Genomic DNA, 26,670 nt, shown 5'->3' on the forward strand with positions numbered 1-26,670 from the left:
CAACCATGGCATGGGGGCAGCCGAGGGACCATCTGGAAGCTCATTTGAAGAGCTCCAGCGTCCCTGCTTCCCTGCTCCATTTCTCCTCGGATGGCTTATCAGCAGTGACTTTCCCGACAGCAATCGATAGAAAACATTTTATCGCCTTCCCAGGCGGCAGGATCCTTGGAGTGGGTCTGATTTCTGTTTCTATGGTGACATCTTCCGGGCTTATGAAAGATTTTGCCTTTCTTGGTTGTTGTTGGGGGGTGGAGACGGACGGAGGGGGGGGGGGGAACGATGACTGGGGCTATATATTTTGTTGTTGTAGGTTTTGCCTTTTTTTTCCTTTTTCCTTTTTTTCTTTCTTAATACCATTTGCGGCGGAACAAGGCAGTCACCAGCCAGACAAATGCGATGCCCGCAGCTGACTTGCGGCGTTGCTGCTCGCTGGGAGGGGCCCCAGGGCAGCTTTCATCCCCGGAACATGCCGTGGCCTCTGAAATCCACTGAGGCTGGAATGCACATCGACTCCGCCAGGGCCATCCCCTTCCCTCACCCTCGTCCCCCTTTCCACCCCTCCAGGCTTCTCCTGACAGGCCTGGAAAATGCCACTTGGCCACAGATGGCCCCAAGCACAAGTACCTGCTCCGAGCACTTTGTAACAGCTTATTCTGCTCTACAGCTTTGTTCCCTCCTCCTTCCCCTTCCTTTTTTGACTCCCACCACATCTGGGGGAGGACGAGAGGGTTTGCCACGCAGCCCCCCACCACCAGCCCCTGCCGCACTGGCTGTGGGGGTCCTGGCACCCAACCAAAGGGGCTGGGAGGGATGCTGGGGGATTTGTTTCATATCTGTGTGATGAGATCGTTTGCCATCTTCTGCATGCAAATGGCTCAGTGCTTTTGCTGAGTTATCTGCACCTGAGGATCTCTCTGCCTGCCTAATTAATGTCGGCAAGGCTCCTCCTCGGCATTGCCTCCTGCTGCTTCCTCCTGCTGAAACAGCCCATGTGCTCCAGCTGGAAGCCACCCTCCTGGGAGATGGATGGATGGATGGATGGATGGATGGATGGATGGATGGATGGATGGAAGAATGATTGATGGATGGATGACCTCTTATGTCTGGAGGTGATACCCAGATTTGACAGATAACAAAGCAGCCCCTAGTTCTTTGTCCCTCACAGCTTGGGGACCAAAGGGGAACCCCTCTCCTCTTCCACCAAGTGCTCGTGTCCTTACTACAAAGGGAAGAGGTGCCTGGCTGGGATGTGCAGATCCCAGCCTCCAGCTCCTCAAAAGTCTGATGGCATTCAGCATGCAGCAACTGGGAGAACTCAAGCAATGTGAGAGGATGAACAGCCCCATGCATCTCCTGGCACACACTGGTCATGCTACTTGAGCCAGTTCCTGCCGTGAGGGCTGGCACAAGGGCAGGGACTGGCACTGGGCAGCTGGGAGGGCTAGGGGGCTATTGATGGCATCAGCCCAGGTTGCCCAAGGTGGGTTTGAAAGGCATTGCCAGCTTGGAAATAACCCTGTCTGCACCTTTCCCATAATGATGGAGCTGTACAGCTGTAATGTTTCTCAGGGGCACAGCCTTCTGCCTGCACAAAAATAAATAAACCAGAGGTTTCTTCTGTTTCTTTGCTGTTGGTGGTTTTTTGTGGGTTGTTGTTTTTTTTTAATAATGGGAAACTCCAAAGCTCAGAAAGTTGGAACCATGTCCTAGTGTTAAGTGACAGCAGGGGATAACTCTTTGCATCAGGCACAGACCCAAAGCACTTAAAATCAAGGGCAGGACAGGCAAATGCAGGCCTGCCATCACCTCACCCAGCAGAGAAATGCACCGCCTGTGACACTGATCAAAACCCCTGCATATTTCATCACAACACAATGCCCTTATCTTCGACCCAAAATAAAAATTATTCCTTGCTCAGCAAGCTCGAAATACAAAATTATCCCCGCGTGCACTAATGCCATGGATCCATCAACTTCAAATGCAAATCCACCAAGCGTTTCTCCCTAATTTTACCATAAAAGGATGGTTACACGCCAAGCACCTCACTCAACATTATTCTCAGGCACGGCAGTCGCGATCAGCAAATCTTCTCCCAGCCATTGACAAATACTTGGATCCTCAGCTTCTCCTAATGGAAACAATCTGCTTGGTTCCTGAGGAAGGGCAAAGCATGGAGGCCAGGAAGGAGAGCAGCATGATTTCTTCTCTCCTCCCTTTTTCAGCTTTCCACCTCCTCCCCCCCCAAAAAAAAAACACCAAACAAAAACCCTCCTCTTCAGCTCTGGAAACTAAACTCTCTCTGCTCTGTGTGAAGACAAGGGGGAGGACTGCAGCCCCTTTGCTAGGACATGCAGAGGGTAATTAGGGATTTGCAAAGCTAGTCATATTCTCTTAGTGTTTTTCTTCCTTTTTTTCCTTTTTTTTTTTCTTTTTTTATTCTTTTTTTTAAGATGCGGGGGAGCGCTGGTGGTAAAAGGCACTGTGAAAGTAAAAGGAAAACACCAGGGAGTGCTTAAAGAAATGGCAAAGTACGGGTCAAACCTAGACCACATTAAATGTCTTTCCAGGTGACTGGAAGGCTGCTGAAGGGTGGGAGCAGGAGCAGAGAGCAGGACCATGATAGATGTCAGTAAGAGCTCTGGAAAGGCTCAAAGTGCCACACTCCAGCCCTGAGGACCAGGAGGGCCCTCTCAAACTGGCTGTCCCACTGCTGGCACCGGAGGTTGGGTTTGATGAATTCCCAACCTGACCCGCTTCAGCTTCTGAGTCCCAGCCCAGGATGAGCCCCCCAGCATTGCTGGGAGGGTGGCACACAACGAGTCCATCCAAATTTCCGCCCTGTGCTCTCAAGGAACAATGGCCCATGTGTCCCTCGGAGGCTCCTCCTGCCCCAGGCGGCCGCAGCCACCCTCTGAACACTTTCCCTCTTGTTCACTTTGGCCGGGGAAGTGGTGGAGCAGCAGGTATTTCCTGCCATCGGCCGCCACCCCCGCCTGGCCACCCCCACGAGGGATACGCTGCTCCAGCCCACATCCCTGAGACCCCCAGGGGACCCCACAGCCCTCGGGGACGCAGCAGGGACCCACGGAGGTGGCTGTTCCTCGGCAGATAAGTGGCCCTGCTCCGTAGGGACATCAGCAGCTGGATGCATCCCCTCTTCCTCCCTGCTGTGCACATCCTGCTGGAAAAATTTCCCTTCTGCAGTTCCAAGTCCCAGCTAAAATGAGGCTAAAAACGTGCAAAATGCTGTTTTCGCCTCGTTTCCTTTGTGCCTTTCACAGCGTGTTCTGCAGACAGGGCACTTCCTCAGAGCTTCGCTTTGGCTCTCACGTTCAGGAATAAGAGAGAAGCTTTTATTTTAATAGGAAAACAAGATTATAAATGAGCAGCCAGGCTGCGAGAGCCCGGGAGTCTTCCCGTTAAAAATACCTGCACGTGGCCAAAAGCCGGGTGTCTGCACCGGGGACACGAGCAAAGAGGGGTCCTGAGTGTCACCTCTCTTGGTGCAGAGCGGGGTGGTGGTGGCACATCTGAGCTGCAAAGCGCTTAACCAGCTGCGACGGCTGAACAGCCAGAGCTTACAAGCAGATAACTGAGGGCGAGGAAAATCCCAAGCAAGCGTCAGGCAGCAGCGCTGGCTGCAGCCAATTTTCCTCGCTTAATATGTTTCCTGCACTCGTTCCCCTCCCTGACCTCAGCTCCTCCTTGGAGCACGTTCAGCCCCCGACGCACCGCTGAGCCACAGCCAAGGCCAGCGGGATTGCTGCCATTTTGTCCCTCTCCTCGGCTGGGTGGCCAGGGCTGCTGCAGACCCCACTGTCCCCCCTGGGGCTCCCCAGGCTGCCTGGGGCAGGGTGAGTGGGGAGCACCCTTGAGGGGGGAGCACCCTCGGGGGGAAGAACACCCCGTGCCGTGCCGCTGCACCCGCTGGGGTTGCTGTGGGATGCTCAGACACGTCACCTCCATCCTTTGCAAAGGAGAGGAGTTCCACATTCAGACGAGGATCCGGATCCAGACAGGGATCTGAATCCGTCTCCAAATGCGGATGCAGATGTGTATCCGAATCCTGATCCAAACCCTTGATCCAAACCCAGCCCTAGATCCAAGCGCAGCCCTACATGTGGCCCAAGCCTGATCCAAAATGGGGACTCAAACCCAGACAAAGACCCGCAGCCGAATCCGGGTCTCAGCCCTGTCCCAGGGTCTGGCGTGCGGTCCCCAGTGCGAGGTCCCCGGTGCCATCGCGCGGTGCCGGGACCTCACCCCGCCACGCAACCCGCAGTGCCCAGCACCATCCCGCGGCGGGTTCCGCCAAGCGCGGGGGGGTGCCCTGTACCCAGTACCGGTGCCCACCACCCCGTGCCCGGTACCCGCTGCTAGTAGCAGCCGTACGATGCTTGCTGCTACCACCCGGTGCACACTAACAGCTGCCCGGTGCCGAGTCCCGGTACCCGGCTCACCGTGCCCAGCGCCTGCCGTGTGTTCCCCGGGGCGCCGCGCTCAGCGCCCATCGCCCCCCATCGCCTCCTCCCCGGGCCGCCCCGCCCGCCGCTACCGGCGCCGCGCGCTGCCGGTGCCCGGCGTTCCCCCGCGCGGCCGGTAGGTGTCGCCACCGTCGCGGGCAGGGCGGCGGGCGCGCGTGCACTCCCGGCGGCGCTCGGTCATGCCCCCGGCTTCCCTCCCTCCCCCCCCGCTCCCCCCCCGCTCCCTCCCGGCGCCGCGCGGGGCTCCCGCCCGCTGACACCGCTGAGGCGGCTCGCACGGCGCGGCCGAGAGCGGCGGGGCCGCCCGGGGATGGCCGCCGGGGCCGCCCCCGCCCAGCGCCGCCGCTGCTGAGACTCAGCGGGGCCACGGCCCGGCAGGTAAGGAACGGCTGCGGCTACGGGCGGGGGGACGAAGGGGGGTGGTGGGGGGGGGAAGAGTCCGGGCGGGCCTCGGGCTCTGCCCCGCCGCCCAGGCGGGCCCGGGGAGGGCGGAGGAGGGGATGTGTGGAGGCGGCTGTTGTTTGGTGTGGATGAGGGAGAGGGGCCGGGCGGGCGGGGGCCGTAGCCCCGGTGCGGTGCCGGTGTGCGGGGCTGGGGGGGGTGGGGGGCTGCTCGCTGCTTTTCCCCCGGCCTTACCGTCCCGCTGGCTTCGCGTCGCAACGGCGGCGGCAGCCGCAGCTCCCGCCGAGCCCATTGCGTTCCACTCTGGAGTGGCGGTGGCACCGCGTTCCCCGGCATCTTCCCTTCCCTTCCCTTCCCTTCCCTTCCCTTCCCTTCCCTTCCCTTCCCTTCCCTTCCCTTCCCTTCCCTTCCCTTCCTTCCCTTCCCTTCCCTTCCCTTCCCTTCCCTTCCCCTCTTCCCTCCCCGCTGCATTCCACCCGCGCTCCCACCGCACTCCCATTTGCAACCACAGCCGGTTCCGCTCGACCCCCCCCGCCTTGACCCCCTCCTAAACAACAAAACCCCCCACGGGTCTGGTCCCCCCCTCGGTGACATCACGGGGGGACATCCGGGAGCTCCCCGGCCCCAGGGGTGGCCGTGGGGATGCGCAGGAGGCACTTGGAGCATTCGAAGCCGCCCTGGAGGACGCTGGGCTTGAAACTCTTTGCCTCTTCCCTTTCGCCCCCTCCCCCCCGGCCCTTCTGGTGCAGCTGCTTTTAAGCTGCTAAATTCCAGCTAAATCCCAGTGTGTGTGTGTCCCATTCCCACCCCCCCTGGCAATGTGCAGCTGGAACAGCAGTCTTAGCACGCTGGTGTCTGCACCACCGGGGATCCACGGGGAGATGCCGACCGGCCTCTTCCCTCCGGACCGCGGGGGTCGGCATCCCGGGGGTCGGCATCCCAAGGGCTCTCCAGCCGGTGGTGAAACATCGTGGTTGACGTCACAGGCTTGCCGGACGTTGTTATTGACGTCAGAGCGGGGAGCTGCTGGGCTGCTGGTGTTTGTTCCCCATCCACCTTTGTGGGAGCATGGTGCTTTGTCCCTTGGATGTGTGCATATTTGGCTTTGCAAAAGCTCTTGTGGCCACCTGCCTGCTCTCCTTTTGGCTTGCGAGCAGCGCCCTGGGGTGACTGCCCTCAGGTGACCTCCCAAAGTGATGTACTGGAGGAACAAAACTATCAGGAAGGGATTTGCATGGGGGATGGCTCCCACAGCTCTATGCAAGCTGGAGGAGAGGCATCTCTGATGGTGCCAACACCTTTAGAGTGTTCTCACAGCTTAACTCCGGATGCCCCAGCTCTTGAGCATCACCAGAGCCTCCTGCAGGTTCCAGAAGTGGTTTTCTGATGGATGCCAGGACTTTCTTCTATCCCACGGCTTCCAGAATGGTGCAGCCACCTTTCCTGAGGTGGCAGCTTGTGTCCCTCACATGGGTGAGCAGTGGCTCTGATACTGGTGCTGTCACCTGTGTGTTGGCGGGAGAGGGGTGGGGGGACCCTCAGGGGGTGAGGCAGAGGTGCCCAGCTGGTGTGGAGACCATGTCTCCTGGTGTCTGTCACTGGCTGATGAAAATGGACCTCGAGCTGCTGGGTTATGGAGTGGAGAAGGATGGGAAGGAGCTAAATGAGATGGAGAAAGGGACACGTTCCTCTCGAGCACTCTTCCCTCCGTGTTCCCAGTGGGATCGAGGTGTTCCTTTGAGACACGACGAGCGTGATGATGATGGGAGGTTCAGTGTGGGTCTGTGTATGGGGTTCAGAGCAGCAGCACCCTGAGCAACAGCTCTGCAGCCTGGGGCTGGCAGCTGTGTGTGTGAAGTTCAAGGCAGGAAGTGCGAAAGTAAAAAAAAAGCAAAAAACCAAACCAAACAAAACAAATACCACGACTGACAGAAACTGCTGGGGAGATTTAGGAAAACAGCACAGCTGAAGAAGCATGTATCCTTTTCTGAGGGGGAGCTGCACATGCCAGGGACCGCAGACCCACCTCTCCCAGCTCTGTCTCCTCTGCAAGCCCCAGGGAACAATTGCATACAGAGTGCTTCGTTTCAGAGCCGCCACCGTCATTTCAGGGACCTTTTAGGCAGGAAAAGTGCTCTGTAGCGTGTAATTTGAAGGCTCTGCTCTGAACCTTCACTGTTGCTCTGCTAAATGATCCTCTGCTCTTCCAAATCTTTGCTGCCTGGAAACCAGCAGCAGTGACCTGGTTCCTGGCCTTGTTCAGTCTCTGCTCTCACTTCGGCCCAGTTCTAAGGTTAGGGGAGTCGCGGGTTGCGAGGAGCAGCCCAGGGCGTTTCTCTGCCTTACTTGGGGCCTCTTCAGACGTCAGAGTCCTGTGAGATTTCAGCCAGTCTTAATCATCTCTCGCCTCTGCCTGAACTGCAGAGGTTGTCACAGCTCGCTAGGGATTTTCCAGCCCGGAGGGTCGGGTCTTGTGAGGGCTCTGCAGGAAAATCTAGGGACCCCAACTGATTTCTTCAGAAATGGGGGAGCTGCAGAATTCTTTCCTGTAGCATCCCTCAGGCTTGGCAGCTGGTGGTGGGGAAGGAGGGTTTGTTCTGCCATCAGAGGAAACGGCACAACTTGGGTTTAACCGATGGAGCCTCACCGGGGGCACTGTGAGCTGAGCCAGGAGGTGACGGGCCACTGGTTAACCCATGGTGTCACAGGGGGTTTCCTCACCCTCATCTTTGCTCTCCTGCCTATCCCAGTGCGAGTTGCCCTAAAACTTTGGTCTGTTGGAGGCCTGCCTGCAGGAACTGGGTTTCCTCTCACCCTGGGCTCTGCCTGCCCTGCCACATGCAGGCAGGGCTTTGAGTTCCTGGCAGCCGAGGTGTGCAGGCAGCCTCGCAGTGGGGCAAAGGGAAAAGGATGGGGAGAAGAAAAAATATTTGCACACAAAGGGCTCATCTGTCACCCCTTGGCCTGTTCCTGGCTGGTGTGGTGCTGTGGTTTGGGGCTGAGCACTGGGCTGGTGGGCAGCAGCACGCGGGCTGGCACCGCACAGCCACACGCACGCCTCCTCTTGCCTCGCGCGGCTTCGCTCTGCTTTGGATTTGCTCCTGGTTTCTGTCGAGGCAGGGAGAAGCCTCAGTGACAGCGGATTTATACACATCAACCAATCAGACACGTGGCCTGGGCAGGAGGAAACGGTCTTGAGGTCATCCTCAGGCCGTGCCTGGCGGATACCTGGGTCTAAGGCACTCCTAAAAACCGCGGGTGCTGGGGTCCCCACCCTGTCCCCCAGCGTTTTCTGCCACTCGCTAATTACAGGCCTCATGCAACGCAGCTGCAGGGCACGAGGCAGAGGAAAGGCAGTTTCCCTTTCCCTTCTTTACCTCCCAGAGGGATACTCTGCAGCTGCAGCCCTTCCAGAGATGGATACGGATGCATCCCAACTGGGGTGTAGGGAGTAGATCCTGCGCATCATCCTGCTGGTGTCCTGCCCCGCTGCCCGCGTGGAAACGTCACCAAATCCCACCTGCTCATCATTTGCTTGGATTTGGGATTTGCCCCAGAAGAGTTCATACAGCTGCTGGGGGCTGGCAGCAGCGAGGCTTTCACCCTGGGCTTGTGGAGAAAGAGGAGGAGGAGGGAGGCAGGTGCAGGCGCTGGGGAGCCGGTGTCACGGCCAAGCACAAGGAGCCACCTCCAAGCAGCAGTTGCCACCTGCACTCGCCAGCACCCAGCCAGCAAAAACTACACATCCCAGCAAATCCAGGGCCACCACCAGACATGCAAAATGGAGAGTGACTTCCCAGGGCTGAGGTCACACCCTGTCCCTGGTGGGAAGGTGGGCATGGCTGCGGGAAGGCAGATGCTTGGATTTTTTGCTTGGGTTGCACGGCCTAGTTTTGAGAGCTGGAATATGCTCAAAGATGGGCTTTCTGAGTTGCTTTTTTTGGTTTTGTTTTGTTTTAAATGACAGCGTTTCCCCTTTAAATTTACATCTCTAGCTGGGGAACACAGAGCCTGGTGAGAGAAGGAGTGTGAGACTTTTATAAAAAGAACGAGTCGGGTTTTATTATCCCTTTGAGACGAGCAGGGAAAATCTATACTGAAGGCATGAAATAGCAATAAAAATGGACTTTTTGCCAAAGCAAAATTAATTGAGTGAATCTCAGTCCTCAAGCCTGAGCTCTGAGAGGCTTATGAGTTGGATATGAACCACGCTGTCCCCTTCCAGGCTCTTCTTCCCTAAGGGGGTGAGGCAAAACCTCCCTCCGGTCCTCGGTGCTGATGTGATCACAGCCAAGGAGCAAAAGGACTCATGCTTGGGATACAGGCATCCCCATTGCTTGAGAGGCTGGGATTGCCTCCAGCCCTGAGGGCTCCCAGAGCAAGGACATTCCTAGATCCCTTGGTGTGAGGGCCTGCTCTGATGGCACAGATATGACACTGACCATCGCTCAGTGGTCACTGCTCCGGCGTTTCTGCTCTCCACCATCTCCATCAGTCATGGCATCCCACCTGGATTGTAGATTTGGGGGGAGTCCAACGTGAGAAAGGAAGAAGGTTGGTCACAGGCTCCTTGAACTTGATCTGGAAGCCAGGAAAGGAACCTGCTATTGTATCTTGCTCTTATTTATCCTTTTCTTTCCTTGTCTTTGCTTCCTACTCCTGCCCCATGCTGGGATTTGGCTCTCCACGGTGCTTTCTGGCCAACACCTTCACAGAAAAGGAAAATCCCCTCTGGGGGAGTTTTGTTCATCTGGACATATCCATGCAGTGGTACAAGCTCTGTTCTTCCTTTTTTAGGGGGGAGGATGGCAGGAGAAGCCACTGGACAGCTGGATTCTTTTCAGCAGATGGTACAAAGAGGACGAAGCTGCATAAACCTCCTGAGTCCACCAGAGAGATGGAGATTAAATAGCGAGAGGGCTGAGAAGCAGCTCCAGGCAGGAGAAGGAAGGAGAAAAAAGGAAAATGGGGGTGGAAATAGGATTGGAGAGTGGAACTGGGGAGAGGAGTGTTGGTTTGAACAGGAATCTCCTCCCACTTGATGTCTCCCCTCCAATTCAGAGGGCCTAGATTCAGTGCCATAAAAATATAGCCCTTTTCAATCCCTTATCTTGCAGGAGCAGAAACAATTGGCCTGCAAAGAAGGAGAAAACAATCTGTTTGACTGACAAACAAAAACACATTTCTGCACAAAAGGAGGAGGAGGAAGAGGCAGCTGTCTGGCTGCTGCTTCTGTTTTTTTCCTTTCCCCTCCCTCTCCTGTCCCCTTGCTGATGGTGTTGGAGTGGAGCTGCTGCCCTTGCCAGCAAACACCCACCGTTCTGACTGGCTGGGTTCAATGTCAAGCTCCTGCAGCAAATGTCATTGTCTGCCCTGCTGTCACCAGCTGTGGTGGAGATGCACAAGCCCTGCCATGATGCCCTCCTGGGGATGGTAGGGGGAAAGGTGGTACCCTGAGCATCAGTGGGGCTGGAAGAGGTCCCTGCTGGGTGTCAGAGACAAAAATTGGTGCTCAGGAGAGAGGAACCAAGGCTGGTGGCTTGTGGTGGCTGAGTTAGGGATGCAGGGGATCCCTTGTCAGGGAACTGTGGGGAAGTTTTGTTGGGTTGTGGGCAAAAAGCTGATGTTGCAGGACATGGACAGCATCGTTGGAGCCCCCAAGAGCTGCAACTGGAGATACTGCTGGAACCTTGGCCATCTCCAAAGTCAGCTCCTTGCCTTGGTTTCCCAATCTGCAAAGTCAGCAAGATAACAGGCAAGTGCTGGAAGAGAGCTGGGGCATAGAAGTGCCCTGTGCACCTTAAGTCATTATCCCAGCAAGTTGTTATCCCAACAAATCGTTATTCCTTAAAAAAATCATTACGGCAACCACCGCACTCGCCAAATTGGTGCTGGGGGGAATCCATCAGACAGGCAGGAGCAGAGCCCATGGGATCTCAGCAGTTCTCCATCTTACCAGAACAAACTCCTCACTAGGAGGCTTTTTTAAAAGAAAGAGCAACTCATTTTTCCAATGCAATTCCCTGGCCAGAAGCAGCAGCAGTTTCCTGCTTGGAAAAGCCTTCCAAGGGGACTCTGCTCAGTGGGAACACGTGAAGCAAACACCCACACTCCAAAAACAGATGAGTGCAATACCCAGCACCTGCCTGAAGCTTGGAAAAGCAGGAGGCTGGAGCAGGGTGATCTCTGCAGGAGATGGTTAGTGTTGCCACAGAGGGAATCTACAGTAAAGGGGCAGAAGAAGAAAGCCCTGAACAGTCTGAATTGCTTTTGATCCAGGTTGCTGGTGACCTGCTGGAGTGCCCTGGGAAGATGGTCCTGCATTGGTGGATGATTTGATTTATCTTGCTGGGTTGTTGTTTGGGTTTATTTTGAGTTGTTTCACTCTGCTGCCCAGCAGAGAAATAATGTGTAAGAAAACATAGATTCCAGGTGAATTAATTACAAATAATTACTCTCCATTCCCAAGTGATTCTCTCTCAATGCCTCATTCCAGACATATAACAGCCAGGCTTTCCTCTGCATATGCAGCCAGGCTCCTTGAAGTGCTGGAATGAATTGATAGCAACATCCTGAATTCAAGAATCCAGCCTCTGCTTTCTTAGAGTATCACAACAGAAGCTTTGGGGAATATTTGACTTGGAACATTAGAATAATTTGATTTACTTTTTATTATTATTTTTTTTTTAATTCCTGCATCTAAATGCAGCATTTTCCTTCCCTCTTTCAAAGGAAGGTGCTAGGAACCATCTCCCCACACCTCAAACTGCAGGCAGAAGAAGAGACACAAGATGTCTGGACTCCTTTCACAACTTTGTCTCTTGACTTTCCTCCCCAGAAGGGGAAGATGCATTGTCAGCCTGTCTTGTGATCGGGCTGTAACCTTTTGTTACCCTGATAAACGTCAGCGGACCAGGCTGGGATGTTAAAAAACCTCCATCTCTACCAGACCGTTGCTGCACTGCCTTGCACACATGATTTGGGCAGGAAGAGGCCCAGCATCTCCTCGCCTCAGCGATGTTGACTTTGCCCAGTGTGAGGGCAGTTCGTGCTCTGCAGGGAAGAGCAAGGCAGTGATTGCAAGAGCAGGTTTTGCCCTTGTTGGAGGGGGTGGAAGCACCCTTCAGGGTGGGTTCCCAGCCTAGGAGGAAGAGGTCTTTGCTGCCATGGGCAGTTTGAAGAAAGTTTGTGCACCAGAGAGGAAAAAAAACCCCAGTGTTATTGAAGTACTGAAGGTATTGAAGACACTGCTGCTTGGGGGCACTTGTTCCCTTCCATCTCAGCAGTGTCACCATCATGCTGTGTCCTCTGCAGCCACCTGCCATGGTGCCTTCTCCCAGCACCTCCCTGCTTTGCTGTGGTTCCCCCAAAATCCCCCAGAATCCTCTCTCCTTCTTTACTTCCTCCTGCCTCCCAAAACTCCTGTTGCTTTCTTCCTTCAGCATCTCTTCTCAGCTGAACCCCACTGGCAGAAAAAGCCCAGTGAGGATTTGTCCTCCACTCCCAGTGGTGGTAGATGCAATGCAAATCTAATGCTGGGATAAAGTAAATCTAACAAAGATGTGAGGTTTGGCTCCCAGGGAAGAAAGACCATTCAGTTTTTAGCATACACCTGCTTCCCTGGCCCTGTATACTCTTGAGCATCAAAGGTGGCCATAGGAACAGCTCTTCAGGTGAAGCCAGAGTTTGGCTCAGCCTAGGGCTTGAGGAGAGCTGGCTGAGACAGGGTGGAATCTGATGAAGCTCTGGCTTTCAGCTTCAGACCCTGCAGATGCCTGGATGCTCACAGTCTTTAGTTGGTGGGGTGTTAATTTTTCATTGCAGAGCCAGCGTTTGGTGAAGCAGCATCCACCCGTGTTTTATCCAGACCTCCCTGGAGCCCCTCCTTTCCCTCCTCACAGTCCATCCTGGCAGCAGCATGCCCAGGAGAGGAGCAGGCATCTCCCACCCCTTCTACCAGTTTCAGTCACACAATCCAGAAGCTCATCCTCGGTGTTCCTCTGCACAGGTACCTCTTGGGATTTGGCCAGTGTGTGTCAGGACCAGGCACCTCTTCCTCTCCAGCTGCTCCCTGCACCCAGAACATCCTTTCCTCCTGCCCGGGGTTGCTTTGTACATCCTGTTGCCCAAGTTATTTCCCTCTGATTTATACCAGGTCACTGATGTGGTCCCTTACTTGGCCATGGTAGCACAGCCTCTTCGATTAGGTGTATTTCCAAGCATGACTTCCATCTGTCTGTCAGTCGCTATAGCTAATTTCTGCAGCACTTACAGCCTTACCAGGGGCATTGTTCGGGTGTAATGATCACTGATGGTGGCAGGACTGTGATAAATGATCTATTCCACGCGTTTCACCTCTTTACTGTTCACAAATTGTTCACGATTTTTTGTTTTTTGGTTTGGTTGTTTGTGGTTTTTTTGGTTTTTGTTTTTTTTGTAGCTGGCATTAAGTATTCAAAGCGGCTGCGATTCCCCCCATCGTATTCATTATTCAAAATTGTTCTCCAGGTAATTTCTGCAAATAATTCTCGGTCTTTGCTCTTTTGTGAATACTCAGTCTCCAGAATGAGAGTCGTTTTAATTGGGATCTTCCATCACATGATGGATTTTGGCTTCCCCATTGGGCAGGATTAATTTTTAGACTTGAGGTTTGGGGAGGGAACGGTTACAATTAAGAATTTGAAATTCACTTTCTTCCAATATCTTCAGTTGCTGCTTAAAATTAACCGTCTGTCTTGTCTGGTTTTTTTTTCCCCTCCTTCCTGGCCAAAAATCCCTGCCGGTAACTTGTTGGCAAGAAACACTTGGAGAATATAAACAAAAAGGTGGCACCAAAACAGCTAAATTTAACGTATCTAAAAACTGAAGTGATGATTCACAGTGGTTTGTTTTGTATTATTCGCCTCACTCTGGTAAAAATAATGATCAAAATAATTTAGAAACATAAAAAGTCACATAGCGAGGGGACATTTATAGCATTTGGTTTCATAAAATCTTCCATCAATGGCTCTCTGCCTGCCTGAGAAACATCCTGTGGGCTGGCTGGTGTGCAGCAGTGAGTCGGTACCATGGTTCTGCTTGAGCCTGCAGCTGGCTCAGTGGAGGTGGAGGGAAGGAATGTGCCACCAGCCTGGCTCCATGTACTGCCTTGATCCTCACCTGCAGCAGACAAGACTCCGGTTGTCTGCTCAGAGCTCGACTCCAGGTAGAGGGTGACCGTAAGTGACTTGCCCAAGGTCGCACTCCAGCTCCCTGGTTCAGCTGGAAATAGCTCCAAGGTCTCCTGATTCCCCCCCCAGCAGCCCCCTCCTGCTGCGAGGCGAGACAGAAAGGTGCAGAGTTCACATGTTTTCTTTAACCGACAGCTTGGCTCCTGCCACCTCTTGTAAAACCTCCTGGGCTCTATTTGCTGCTCCCTGCCATCAGGCTGAGGCAGTGGGGCCCCCCCCACCCCTGTAATACCCCGGGCTCCCAGGGCATATTTATGCCTCCGAAGTGGAGCGTTGCGCCGGTGTTCCTGTTGGTGCAGCACCCGCACGCCCCGGCTGTTGGCTTCCACCAGCTGCTGCTGCCGATTTCCCTTAAAAATAAAACCCCTCTAAAGGTACAGCAGGGACACCTTAAATGCAGAGCTGTGGCGTGCAGTTAATCATATCCTCTTAACGGGTTTATTCGCTCATTAAATATTTAAGACTCGTTTCTCTTTATCAATAGTGTGGAGGCGTGCAGGCCCGGTGCAAAGATTTATGCACACAATAGGATCGGTGCATTTAGATTTGTTTGAAGGGATCCAAGAGCCATTTAAAACTCGACCGAGGGGGACGGTTTCTCCTGCTGTTGTTTTTCTCTGGTGAGGTTTCTGCCTCCTGACTGCGGTCGGGAGGCAGAGGGAGGGGAGCTGGGGAGGCACAGGCTGATGGCTGCCTCCAGTACCCCCCTGGTTGCTTTTGAATTAGCTGAATCCCCCTTCTTGAGGGGTGCGGAGGTCTCGGAGGGGGCCAGCTCATGCCTGGCACAAGCATGCTGTAGTGATGGGGATGGTGCACGGAGGCAGGACCTGGTGCTGGGAGCGTGGTTGTGGAAGTGGTGTTTTGATCCCTGCTTCCCGCTGTTGTCTGTGGGAAGAGCTTTGCTGTTGTGGCTCAGATGTGAATTCCAGCTCATCTGGCACTGTTCGGGAGCCGTCACGCAGGTGCAACATCTGTTGTGCTCCTGTTATTACCTGGGCTCTGCTCGTCAGGCAGGTGGAAGAGCACTGGTGGCCTTTTCGGCTCATAGGGTGGGAGGTGGGACCAAACCCCCCACACCATCACCTTGATCCTGCCTTCCCATCAGCTGCCCACCACAGCTCACCAGCCCAGCTCACCATCCAGACCATCCAGTCAGTCTTCATCCCCCATCTCCCACCCTGCCCCTTGTCTGGGGGACCCTGTGGCTTCCAGCTGTTGCCAGATGTGTTGCTCACCCTCCCTGTGGCGAGGTGACTGCTCCTGCGATGTGCACCCTGCTAGCAGCTGCGCACACTCCTTCCCCAAGCTCTGAGGGCTTCAAGTGGCAACCTTGTGATGAGGAACCAGGGCTGGGAGCCTTCCTGCTCATCCCCTGGAGTTGCACAATGTGACCTGTGCCCATCCTTCCACTGAGTGCCTTGCTGGAGCTTGCAGGGACAGCAGGTCCCAGCATGCAGGACTCCATCCTCGTCTCAGCGGCCTCTGCTTAGATCAGGAGGGAACATCTCATGCCAAGACCTGTCCTCCCCAGGCTGCAGCTTGTAGCTGGCGATGGCAGCAGCTGACTCCCAGGTTTTTTGGCCCCCTGTGGAATCCTGGCAGATTCTTCCCGCAGCCAGACAAGCCCGTTCCAAAAACTCCTCTCTGGGAGGTGCTGGGGTGGATAAAGAGGGTGAGTGGCTGCAGTGGCATTGGGCAGAGCTGGCAGTTCCCTCCTGGGTGTGAGAAGTACCCTTGTTGGATTATTGACAGTCCATGCACTGAGAGAGCGTGCATGTGTCAGATATTTCCCCAAACCTCTCTTGGTTTGCAGTGTGCCCAGCAGAAAAAAGGATCTGACAGCAATAAAACTGTCGGGCGGCTGCTGCTGCTTCTTTTTTTTCTAAGTTCTATGATAGCTTTCCCCCCCCCCCCTTTTATTTAATAGCTAATGCATCTGTCACTACTTTCCTAATGAGCTTTCCGAAAGGACCTTGGGGACCCCTACCTATCCATGTGGGTTTGGATAGGAGCTTACCCAGGGGAGGCAGTGAGAATCCAGCTCCCTCTTTCACCCCCATCTCCTCCCCACCGCCCTCCCAAACTCCTCTCCGAGGGTAGGTTGTCCAGAGGGAGGGGAAGACAGCAATATCTCAGCACTCAGCGAGCTGGCGTGCACCCCCTGCAATCACAGCCAATAATGACAAAAAAGACGGGGCTGCTGCCAGAGATAGAGAGCTGAGCTCCAAGCGTTACAGCAATGTCACAGCCTTGGGACTGCTGCTGGCTGCTACTGGAAAGAAATTTCCTCACAACAGGCAGAGTTATAGGAAGGAGCCATTGATTGCATTAAAAAACACCCTCCCCACCTCTCTCTTTTTTTTTTTTTTTTTTTTTTTGGCATGGATTTTCAAGGCTTTTTTTCTTTTCCTTTTCTTTTTTTTTTTTTTTTTCTCCCCTCTCTCTTTTTCCCCCCCCTCCTTCTCTCTCCATTTGCCATTGAAGTTGCGTTCAATAAAACCCATCGCCCGAGAGCGTCTGTTCGCATGTTCTCAGCAGTACAATGGGCAGAGGACTGCAGTGTGCAGAGGCTCAGCCAGCTTCATCCAGACAATGGGGGGGTGGGAGCAGGGCAGGAGCAGGGTGTGTGTGTGGGGGGGATTTTTATTTTATTTTATACCCCCCACCTACCAGCCCCCACTGCTAATTGTAATCACAAAAGGCAAATGGGAAGGGACTGGGGGAGCAGGGCTGCGGTTCACTGGGGTCATGGTCTCCATCAGTCATTCTCCCAGCCTGTTGCTGGGTAAAAGCCCAGCTCTGTGGTTTATCAAAATGGCTGCATGGTAAAAAGCCTCTTCCCCCCACCCCCCAAAAGAAAAAGAAAAACGTTAAAAAATAGCTGTTTTATCTGACTCCAAAAACATGAATATCCCATCACCATCCATGGGAGACTTTCCAGTGGCTTCTCCAAGTGCAGAAAGGAAAACAGAGGGCTTGGTGACTCGGGTGCAAACCTAGGATCTCTTCCCCCTCTCTGATGCTGTTGGCAAACCATTTAGGGCCCAATTCAGCAAGGGGTGGAACATTGCCACCCCTGTGCCATTTGATAGGGCACAAGAGGATGCACCACTTGGCAGGGCTGAGTCTCAGATCATGCCGTGCCCGAGTTCCCCTCAGCTGTAAAACGTGATGGTGCTAAACCTGTGTTTTGTGATGGTGGAGAAGCTAGTAACTGTTCATGCCAGGGAGATGCTTCCAGATCTCTAGATAAAAGGTGCTCAAGGAGGGAAAATTATTGGCAACGTGGGCCAAATAGCTACAGGGGATTTGAAATCTGTTTGTATTTGGAGGATGTAACCACTAAGGAGGGAAAGAATGGGACAATGGAGCATGCACAGCACTAATGGAATGAGCATAGGAGAGAGGGTATCTCTGGAGACCCTTAGAAACCATTTCCCAGTGGTTAAGATCTGCTTGGGTTGTTTGTTCTGCTTCCCAGATGAGAGCTGCATTCATGGACACTTTTATCACTTGTGAACTGGACTTAGGTGGAGGGCCAGAGTGTGGGCTGTAGGGATGAGCTTGCATGGCTCTCCAGTGGGTGGCTCTATGGATTTAAGAGGTCTCAGCTTCCATTTCTGTCTTTCAGAGCTGTGCTTTATCATAGAGGAATCTGGGCTGGACGTTTCAGACCTTCTTTTGTTTTTTTTTTTCTTATGGGATGCAGGTTTGGCTTCTGGCAGAGATGCAAGGGCATGACTTGGGCATCCTGAGACTGCAGCAGAAGAGTTGTTTGGGGTGCACATATCCCCTTCCCACCCTGGGATGGAACCCTGGGGTACATTTTGGGCTGGGGTGTGGATTTGGAGCAGCTTTGTGGTACCACGGGAGCCTGGCAATTCCTTGAAGCCATTTCACTGGAAGGTTCACTTTTTCCAGCTGATTCATGTTCCTGATGCAAGCCCATTTCTTGCTGTGCTGAGAGGAAAGCTGGCTGGAGCACTGCACACAAACTCACAGTGGTCCGTGCTGGAGACTCCTAAGAGGCTCTGAGTGTGGTGGTGCCAGGAGCTGGACAAACACAGGTTGTTCCCTTGAGATTAAAACCAAGTTAGACAAGCTGTTTATTGTCTGTGCTCTGACAGTGCTGAGAGACCTGTGCAGAGCATTGGGCAAGCTCACAGGAGTGTCTGTCCCAGCTTTCCTGGAGCTTGCATCCCTGCTTTCCCACAGTTCCTCGCTGGTGGTGGTGTGTGCTGCTCCAAAATCACGACGTCTTTACACCCTGAAACAGCCCCATTTTGTGCTCCTTTCTCACTGAAGACCTGCAGCACAGCACACCAGGCAGGTTTTTTTTTTTTGTGTGTGTGTGTGTGTGTTTTGTTTTTTTTTTATTTATTTTATTTTTTTTCCTCCCCCTCTCTCCTGGACACTTTACTTAGGTTCTTTCTTCCCTCTCATTTTCTCTACCATCAAATGAAAGCCATTCAGACCAAAACGGTTCAGTCTGCTCTTTGTGTCTGGAAAACAGAACACCAAAGACAGCTGGACCTACCCGAGATGGCCACGGCCGTGGCAACAGTGGCTCTTTGTTAGCGCTGTTGTCTCTGCCCCTATCTCCAGTGTCTGGGGCCCTGTCTCTTTAAAGCTTTAGTGTGCTGTGTCAAAGCCAACAGAGAGTGCAGCTTATTAATGGATTGGCTAGGTTAATATCCCAACAGTTTGGGTTGGGTGTTTTTTTTGTGTGTGTGTGCGTTTTTGTTTTGTTTTTTTATTTTTTTTCCACCAGCATAATTTAGAAAGGGGGGTGAGGGGGAAGGGAGGAGAGAAAGATAACCCAGTCCCATTTCTGGGGAGGAGGGCATGGCATGGCTCATTGCTTTGGAGAAATGGAGCTGGAACGGTTGGATGGGGCCAGGAGGAGGTGGTGGCCCAGCCCTTTGCCTTCCTGTCTGTATGTACATCTCTCTCTATCTCCTTCTCCTGCGGGGTTCCCTGCATCAAAGCTTCTTCCAGTTCTTATGCTAATGAGGTGCATTAATGCTTAATGACTGTGAACAGGCTTGTTTAATTGCACCTATCTGAGCAGGAGGCACGTTGCTGTATAAGAGGGAACGACCATGTAAGCAGCTGCATGCCCTCCTGGACAGTCTTAATTACATGTAAAACTGATGTGATCTAAACCACCAGGCTGGTGATTAGTTTAGTGAGGCAGGTGGTACTTTGCAATTCAGTGCCTCAGAAACTCTAGAGCAAGTGAGATCAGATTCTTTCGTAGGCTATGGAGGATCAGGCAAGCCCTGATCATCCTTGAATTTGATGTTGGGTGGGGACAAGCACGGCATAGTAGATTAATTTAATTAATTTATTGCAGTTAGTTTGCAAAGACATTATCCGCCAGCGTCTGTGCAGAATACTGAGCAGTCCCATTAATGCAATGCTATTTTGCCTGTAAATCCTCTCCCCCCGCCCCTTACAGGAGGAATGAGCTGCGATGGTCTCAGCTTTCTGCAGTATTATCTCGTGCTGTTTGAATACGACTGATTGTCTGAACTACAAAGGGGCCCCGGTGCTAATGCAAAGCCATCCCTATTGGCACTAGACCTAGATTAATGACTCTGCATGCATTGCCTTGGCTCGAAACTGGATTTCCCTAAAGCAGCTCAGGGCACTGCTCTCTGCGCTCCGGTACCGGTGCCTGGAGCCGGGCTGGGATTGTTCAGATGGTGGGAGAAGGGGTTCTGGGAGCACCTCCAAGTGCCAAGGCTGTTGAGTAGGGGTATGCAGGTACCAAGGTGCCTGTCACTGCCAGCCATCTGCTGCTCATGACCCTGCCTCGCTTCTTGCCGTTATTGGTTTTGCTTTTCTTCACCAGTAATCAGTTTGGGGAGGGGACTAAACCCAACCCAGTAGCACTTTGGGGTTGGTTGGGCTCCCGGGACAGGCGTCCTCCATCCCTCCTTTGTCCGGGAGCTCGCCTCCATCATCCTCTCCCTCGAGTGCTTCCTCCCCATCCCGGTCCCATGAACTCTCTGCTCTTCTCCTCTCCCTGCCCACCCGGGCCCCAGCAGAGGCTCTTCCTGACGTTACTCCCACAACAACCACTTCCTTCCCGTCCCGGCAGCCCCTGGCTCCACAACTCCTTCCCGGCCCTGACCAGCCCTGGCCCCTCACTATCTCCCTGAGCCTCCTCTTCTGCTTCTCCACTTACAGCCACCACTATTTATTTTGTAAAAGGGCTTATCTCAAACGAGGAGGTTCTTTCTGCATGGGGTGAAGGGGTGGGAGGTGACTCACAGCTCTGTTCCAGCCACCAGAGCCCTCTCCTGGTGTCCACAACACCCACGGGGTAGAAACCCACTACATGGAACATGTTTTAAGCCAACCCTCAGGGACCAATTCCCCCAAATTAAGCATCCCCCCACCCCTGCCATGCTTCAGGCTGGTTGGCGGGGAAGGAGAGCCTGACTGTGGCACCCTTCAGCTTCTGGTGGGATAGCAACAGGGCAGGATCTGGGGAAGAAGCAGGGTAGGTGTGTAGAAGGGGAATGAGAGTGCTGCGATGTCTTCCTCAGCATCTCCCTCAGTGTCTTCCTCCCAGTCAGTGTGTTTCCTGGCAGGAGAAGGCATGCGGCCATGGCGGGGGTGGCAGCAGGAGGACAGCAGCTGAGGAGAGAGGGTGGCAGAGGGAGACACAAGATGGTGGCTTACCCTGAGGGTAGAACGGGGCCCTGCCTGCTGCGGGGTGGCAGCTCTCCCTCCATGGGAGTGAGCCCCACTCTGAGGGGCTGCAGCTGCCTGGGTCTTCCCCATGGGGGAAGATGGAGGCCCCACCACCATCTGCCTGCTCCTCACCCGCTCCATCACCGCTGTTCCCCCCCGTGTCCCACCCAGGCATGGTGGGCAGTGCCAGCCCTTGGTTTCGTTATGGCCCCAAGGCAGACTGCAGGCAGAAAAGAAGACTTTTTCTCTCAAAAAAGCCACCCCGAGCACAAACCCGTGGTGGCCATACCAAGGCAGCCTCTGAGCGTTGTGGCATTGCTGCTCCCTGCCCCAGTGTAAAGCGGCCACCGGAGACCTGTGCCGTCCCCTCGGGTGGGCTGAACACCCCGGGACACCCCATTGCTGTGAAAACAGGAGTGTTTTGTAGAGAGATGCTGTGAGACTGTCACCCTGGGGTGGTGGGGTGCATCTGCCCAGGGGGGGTCAGCCCTGCTGTGTCTGAAACACCCTCGTGCCGAACCCAAGCCCAAGTGAAACCTTTTTTTAGCATTCCCCTATTTGCCAAGTGTACTTCCTTTCTTTTGATTCTTACCACCTACATACAGTCTGACTGCAATGACAAAAAAAAAAAAAAAAAAAAAAAAAAGGAAAAAAAAAAAAGAATTGCAACATTCAGTAGAAGGCTTTTCTGTCTAATGACGTTAAATTTATTAACCAAAACTCCAGCTGCACCAGGCTGGGATCTAATAATATTCAGGCTATGGAGACATCAAGTAGAAAGAAGCTTAAAGCCCTTTTTATTTCACAGTAAAACTGTCAGTAAATAACTGGATTGTCTTGAGACTGAGAAAATGGGGATTTATCTTCCTGAACATGAAAAGTGTGCTTATTTTTTTTTATCAGCTTCAAAAAGCCCCAGCAACCTTGATTTTCCTTCCACACCGTTCTCAGCAGCTCTGCCAAGCCCCAAAACCACACAAATCAAGAGACAGGCTCTAAAGATATTTTTAATTAAATTAATTCCTTTTCCTTCCTTCCCCATTTCTCCCTTGTCCCCTCCTCCATCCTCTCTTTCTCTCTCCCTGTGTCCCCAGCTAATGACTTCTAAGCACTGTGACATTTCAGCACTGGCTGTCACTAACACCACACCTCCGTGCTGGTTATAAATTGGGCACAGAGACATAAAATTCCCTGCAGAAGGTCCCCGTTTGATGATATTCTCTGAGGTAAATCTCCAATAGCTCCCTGTTTTCTTTAATAACGCTAATAGGCATAGATTAATTAAACTGTTATATTACTTCCTTCTTTCTACCAGCACCAGTTAGAAATCTTATTACCTGCTCCTCTCCGCTTGCCTTTTCCCCAAGGTGGTTATATTCCAACCAGTTACCAAGGTATCTCAGAGGCTGTAGCACAAGGTGAAACTGCAGACAGCATCTCCGTGAGGCTGGATCCTGCCCCCAGCCCTTGGTTCTGAACCCCCCTCCCCCTTCCCAACCCCAGCAGAGTCCAGGCGGGCGTAAGAAGGGGTCAGGATTAAGCCCCTGGTTTATCTGAAGGGGTTCTGTCTTGAAAGCAACAGCGGGCCTATTGTTGAGTCTGGATGCCCCCTCTAAAAGGGACCACAGCTGTAGGAAAGGGAATTGTATACATCCATCAACTCCTCCAGGGCCCCAGGATGTATTGGTTAAGATTGCGGGATAGCATGTCTCGGCTCCACTGAAGGGGTCCTTTGAATGACACGTTGGATATACTGTTGCACATCTGGCCGCTGGATTATTGAATTGCTCTACGGTTGCGTTTTCCAGACCGCGGGAATGTGTGGCGGTCCTTTGGGGTGAGGGGGGGATGAAGGGGATGACATGTGGGAAAATTAAAGGGATGCATCCCGCGGGGTGGGGTGGGTTTGGATGGAGCCGCGGGGTGGAGGCGGGGAGGGGACCCGGGGGGGAGCAAGGCAATGCTTTCACACAAAAATGCTGTGTTGCCATTTGAAATCCACTCCAGAGCTTCCTGCTCTAATTAAATTTGTCACCATCGTTACTATAATGCCTGCCATTCCTCCAGTGCTTTTTTGTTCTCAGGGATCCCAAAACACAACAGGAGCAAGGGCAGAATCCCCAGGTCTGCCGTGTTTCCTCAGGCGAGAGCTTTTTTGGGGGGGGAAAAACTGAGAAAATGCTATTGTAGGAGCTGCTTTGGGGCAGGAGTGCAGCCACTTCTGGTTTGGGGATGCTGGAGCAAGAGACACTGACACCAAGGGATCTAGGCAGCTCTGGCTCACACATAAGGTACCTCCTGGAACCACTGATTTGGGCAAGCACTCCGGGAAGGCTGGGTGCAGCAAAGAGCCCTTCTTGGCCTCTCCCTTGGCTTGTCCCACTCTTGGTCCCTGTTGACCCACACGGGAACCCAGTGTCCCCACAGCCATCACCGTACATCACTCTTGGCACCACGAATGGCTCACTGGCCATCGCCAGCCTGCCACAGGGTGCTGCTGGCGGCCGCTTCGCACCGCGCCGGGGCAGGGGGAATTCACTAATTACTCACGACTCTTAATATGGCCCCTGAATACTGCCAGAGCAGCGTGAAGGGCTCAGAGACGGAGACACAACCTGCTCCATCGTGTCTTCTGTGTCAGCTTGCAGCGAACTGAATGCAAAAAGGCTGTCTGGGCTGGAAACAGCAGAGCCCTTGGAAATTTAAAGGTGCAGAGCACAGAAAACAAAAGGCGAGGCGGTCGCTCTGCTGAATATTCAGTCCCAGTGTCTGATCCTGCCGGGAGCAAAGCCCGCCACAGCTCCTGTGAAAGCTGGTGGGAGGGAACCTTGGTTTGAACCTCATCCTGGGCTCCAGCCCAAATCTGAGGGGGGAGGGCAAATTAGTCCTTAATGCACATATATCTTAGACTAAAACCTGATAAGGGAACTCTCCTATGTTAATTTACCTGAGTTATTTACTATACTGATTGCTGAAGGTACTCTGATTAGCGCATGAAATATTTCTATACCTTCGGTCTGATTAACCCATATCTGCAAAATAAATATTTGTCTCATTATAGTTATGCGATCGTGCAATCAAAGAACCTATCAGAATGGGAAAGGGAGAGAGGATCTGTGTGGAATGGCGACAGGCAATGAACGGGTTTGGGAGCAGGGAGATGAAAAGCAGGGGCATAGCTGGAAGGGAAGGTTTTTGCGGGCACAGCCTCTGGCCGGGGGGTGTTGAGATGCCAGGGAGGGCACGACTCTTCTCCCATTTCACCCGTGCTAATTGGGACTAATTCCATTTGACTCAGCAGCGTTAGCGCCAGTCCCAGCGAGAGGAGGGTCAGACCTTGGGAATCACAGGGGTGAGTCCCAGCAGGCTTCCAGCCTCCAGCTTTTTTTTTTTTTTTATGAAACAGAAGCAGGGAGTTCCCGGCAGCACGGTGCGTGTGCCAGTCTCCCAGCCGAGCTCTTAAAATAGCCCAGCACGCTGTGGCACCAGGGGAGAGCGCAGAGGATGAAGCATCCAGTCTTTCTGTCCCAGATTCAGAGAGAAGGAGGGCTGGCAGTTCCCTACCCAAAGCAAAGGTGGCTTAGGTTTGGGGACAAGCTGGCACGCTGTGACCAGGTGGCAGGGAGGCTGGTGATGCCAGCACTGCCACGCATGCTGGATGCCCTCAGAGAGGGGAGCTGTAAGTCATCTGGAGGAGAGGATCCCCTGCTCTGCTGTTATGGGGCTGTTTTGCATACGCTCTGTTAGGAAAGGAGTTTTATTGTGGCTGTAAGGAAGAGCTAAGTCAAGAGGTTGCTTTATGGCTGGCGGATCCCAGTGTAGGGAGGGAAATGTCCCAGATGCAGCATATAGTAAGCCAGGCAGTGCTGTACAGCACTGCTGCATCGCAGAGTGGCTGCAAGCACTGCTCTGCAAAAGAGCTGAAGTCATTTTTCTTCTAAGGGCAGGGGGTAGTGGGGAGGAAATATGAAGGCAGCCCTGTTGCTAAGGAAATCTGCTCTTTGTATGGTTGTACATTTAGGTAATGCTAATGAAAGGCCATATAGTAGCAAGGTGCAGATGTCAGCACTGTGCACTCCTGGATATTTGATTAGCATTTCTTTGACTTTGCCTCCTCTAACAAAAATACCTGAGTACATGGATATTAGCGTGGATATTCTCCTTTGCCAACAACTGGGAAAGGAAAAGCCTTACCAAAATAAGACACTCCATAATGAATATGTGTTTTTTTCCCTCCACGCACACCCTGGAGAGGATGAGAACAAACATGTGATGAGAACAGAAATAGTCACATCACTTAATGCATTGCTGGACGGTACCCAGCCAGCACAGCGATCAACCTGGCGTAAGACCTGATAGCAGCAAACCTGCATAGCATCCTATTTAATGGCTGGTGGCCCATAGATGTTTTAAACCTCAGGTTTTAAAGCTCTCCGAGGTTTCCCTTTTGACTTGAGCATCAGTGGGCTGCTCTTGGAAGCAACTGCTGCGGCTGCTCTATCCAGGGACCAGGCCTCAGATTGGTGTGTGTGTGTGCATGCCTGGTGTCCCAGCTCGGATCTGGTGATCTGGCTTGGGAAGCTGGAGAGGACCCATTCTGCTGCTGCAGAGCTCTGTGTCCTGCTCTCCAGCCTCGCTGGAGGAATGAGTCAGCTGTTTTCCTTCTCATGGGGGTCGAGTGGATGCCCCTGTCTGAGTGCCACTAATGAAAGCACCCAGAAATGTAACCGCTCTGTGCTTGCATGTCGTGCTTGCGACTGTCTGAAAGACCAGCTGCTCTGTGTGAGACTTCTAGAGAGAGAGAGAGTGCTTGAATGAAGCCCTTATATCTCCCTCTTTTTCTTTTGCCTTTTTTTTTTTTTCTTTGCCACACAGTGCTGCCTGGGCTCTGTTCTTCCTCCTCTTTTGCTCTTGCTCCCTGGGGCAGCCCCGCTGTGTCTCAGAGGCGTGAGGAGTGAGTCCTCCCAGGAGTCCTCCAGCTCCTGTGAGGAATGGCCCCTCAGGGGGGCTAAATCCAGCAGCAGGGCCCCGGGGTGTCAGAGATATCCTTATGGCAATTCTGAGCATCTCTCCTCAATGACAGCAGCTCCGGGATGGATGTTTGCATGCTTTTTGGTCCTGTGGCTGGCCCTGCCAGCACCTGCCCCTCCCTCTCACAATTGTGCAACATCCCAAGGGCAATTACAGCAGTGCTTACGTGGAGAAGTGATATTGGGAAAGTATTTAGTCATTTTTAACTGTTTTGACGGTGGCTCCCCTCCCTTAAGGTGGTTCCTATTTCTCCTTCTCCCTCTCTCCCAGCATGTCATGGTAACTCCTCGTGGCACCTCCCGGTTCAGCAACTCTTCTTGGTGCATCCTTGGGTACCAAAAGCTCCTCATAGCAAGGAGAAACCTGTGCTGCCACAGAGGAGCCACATTCCCATCAGACTCTTTTTCCTTTCCTCCCCTCGTCCCTTTTGTGCTTGTGACAGTGATTTTAAAGCTTCTGCGCCTTGACAGCGACGCAAGAGGGTTGGTTTTGAAAGCCAAAGTGAGAGGCGGGAGGCTGCGGAGCTTCTTCTGCTCTCAGGGGCTTCTGGATGCTTCTCCATCTCCATCCCCAGAGTGGTTTTCCCTGGGCCCAGTGTAAACAAGGCAATCAGTTACGGCAGTTTGAGCGTTTCTCCACAAACACTGCTGTCAGCCCCTGCCCCCACCACAGCCTCTCTCCACTCCCCCTCTTCCTGCCGCCGTGCCGCTCGACCAGTGTTGGGGTGGCAAGGGGGTTATCGAGCACGTATCCACGTGTAGCACAGACCTCCCAGCATCAGTGGACCAGAAAGGCTCCAGCAGGAGCTGGAGTTGAGT

At 53.3% G+C, this 26,670-nt stretch overlaps 1 protein-coding gene across 4 annotated transcripts in view; it reads left to right on the forward strand.

Moving 5' to 3' along the window:
- Nucleotides 1-4,782: 4,782 nt before the first annotated feature.
- RAI1 (retinoic acid induced 1) overlaps nt 4,783-26,670 on the forward strand; it is a 72,043-nt gene continuing 50,155 nt past the window's right edge. For 3 of the 4 annotated variants that reach the window (XM_030460157.1, XM_030460160.1, XM_030460161.1), the window contains exon 1: nt 4,783-4,862. The gene's annotated coding sequence lies outside the window, so the exon portion shown is untranslated. The remainder of the gene's footprint in view (nt 4,863-26,670) is intronic. The other variant, XM_030460159.1, reaches the window with a different exon arrangement.

Source organism: Calypte anna, chromosome 14, assembly GCF_003957555.1.
Source record: "Calypte anna isolate BGI_N300 chromosome 14, bCalAnn1_v1.p, whole genome shotgun sequence".
Lineage (NCBI taxonomy): Eukaryota > Metazoa > Chordata > Aves > Apodiformes > Trochilidae > Calypte > Calypte anna.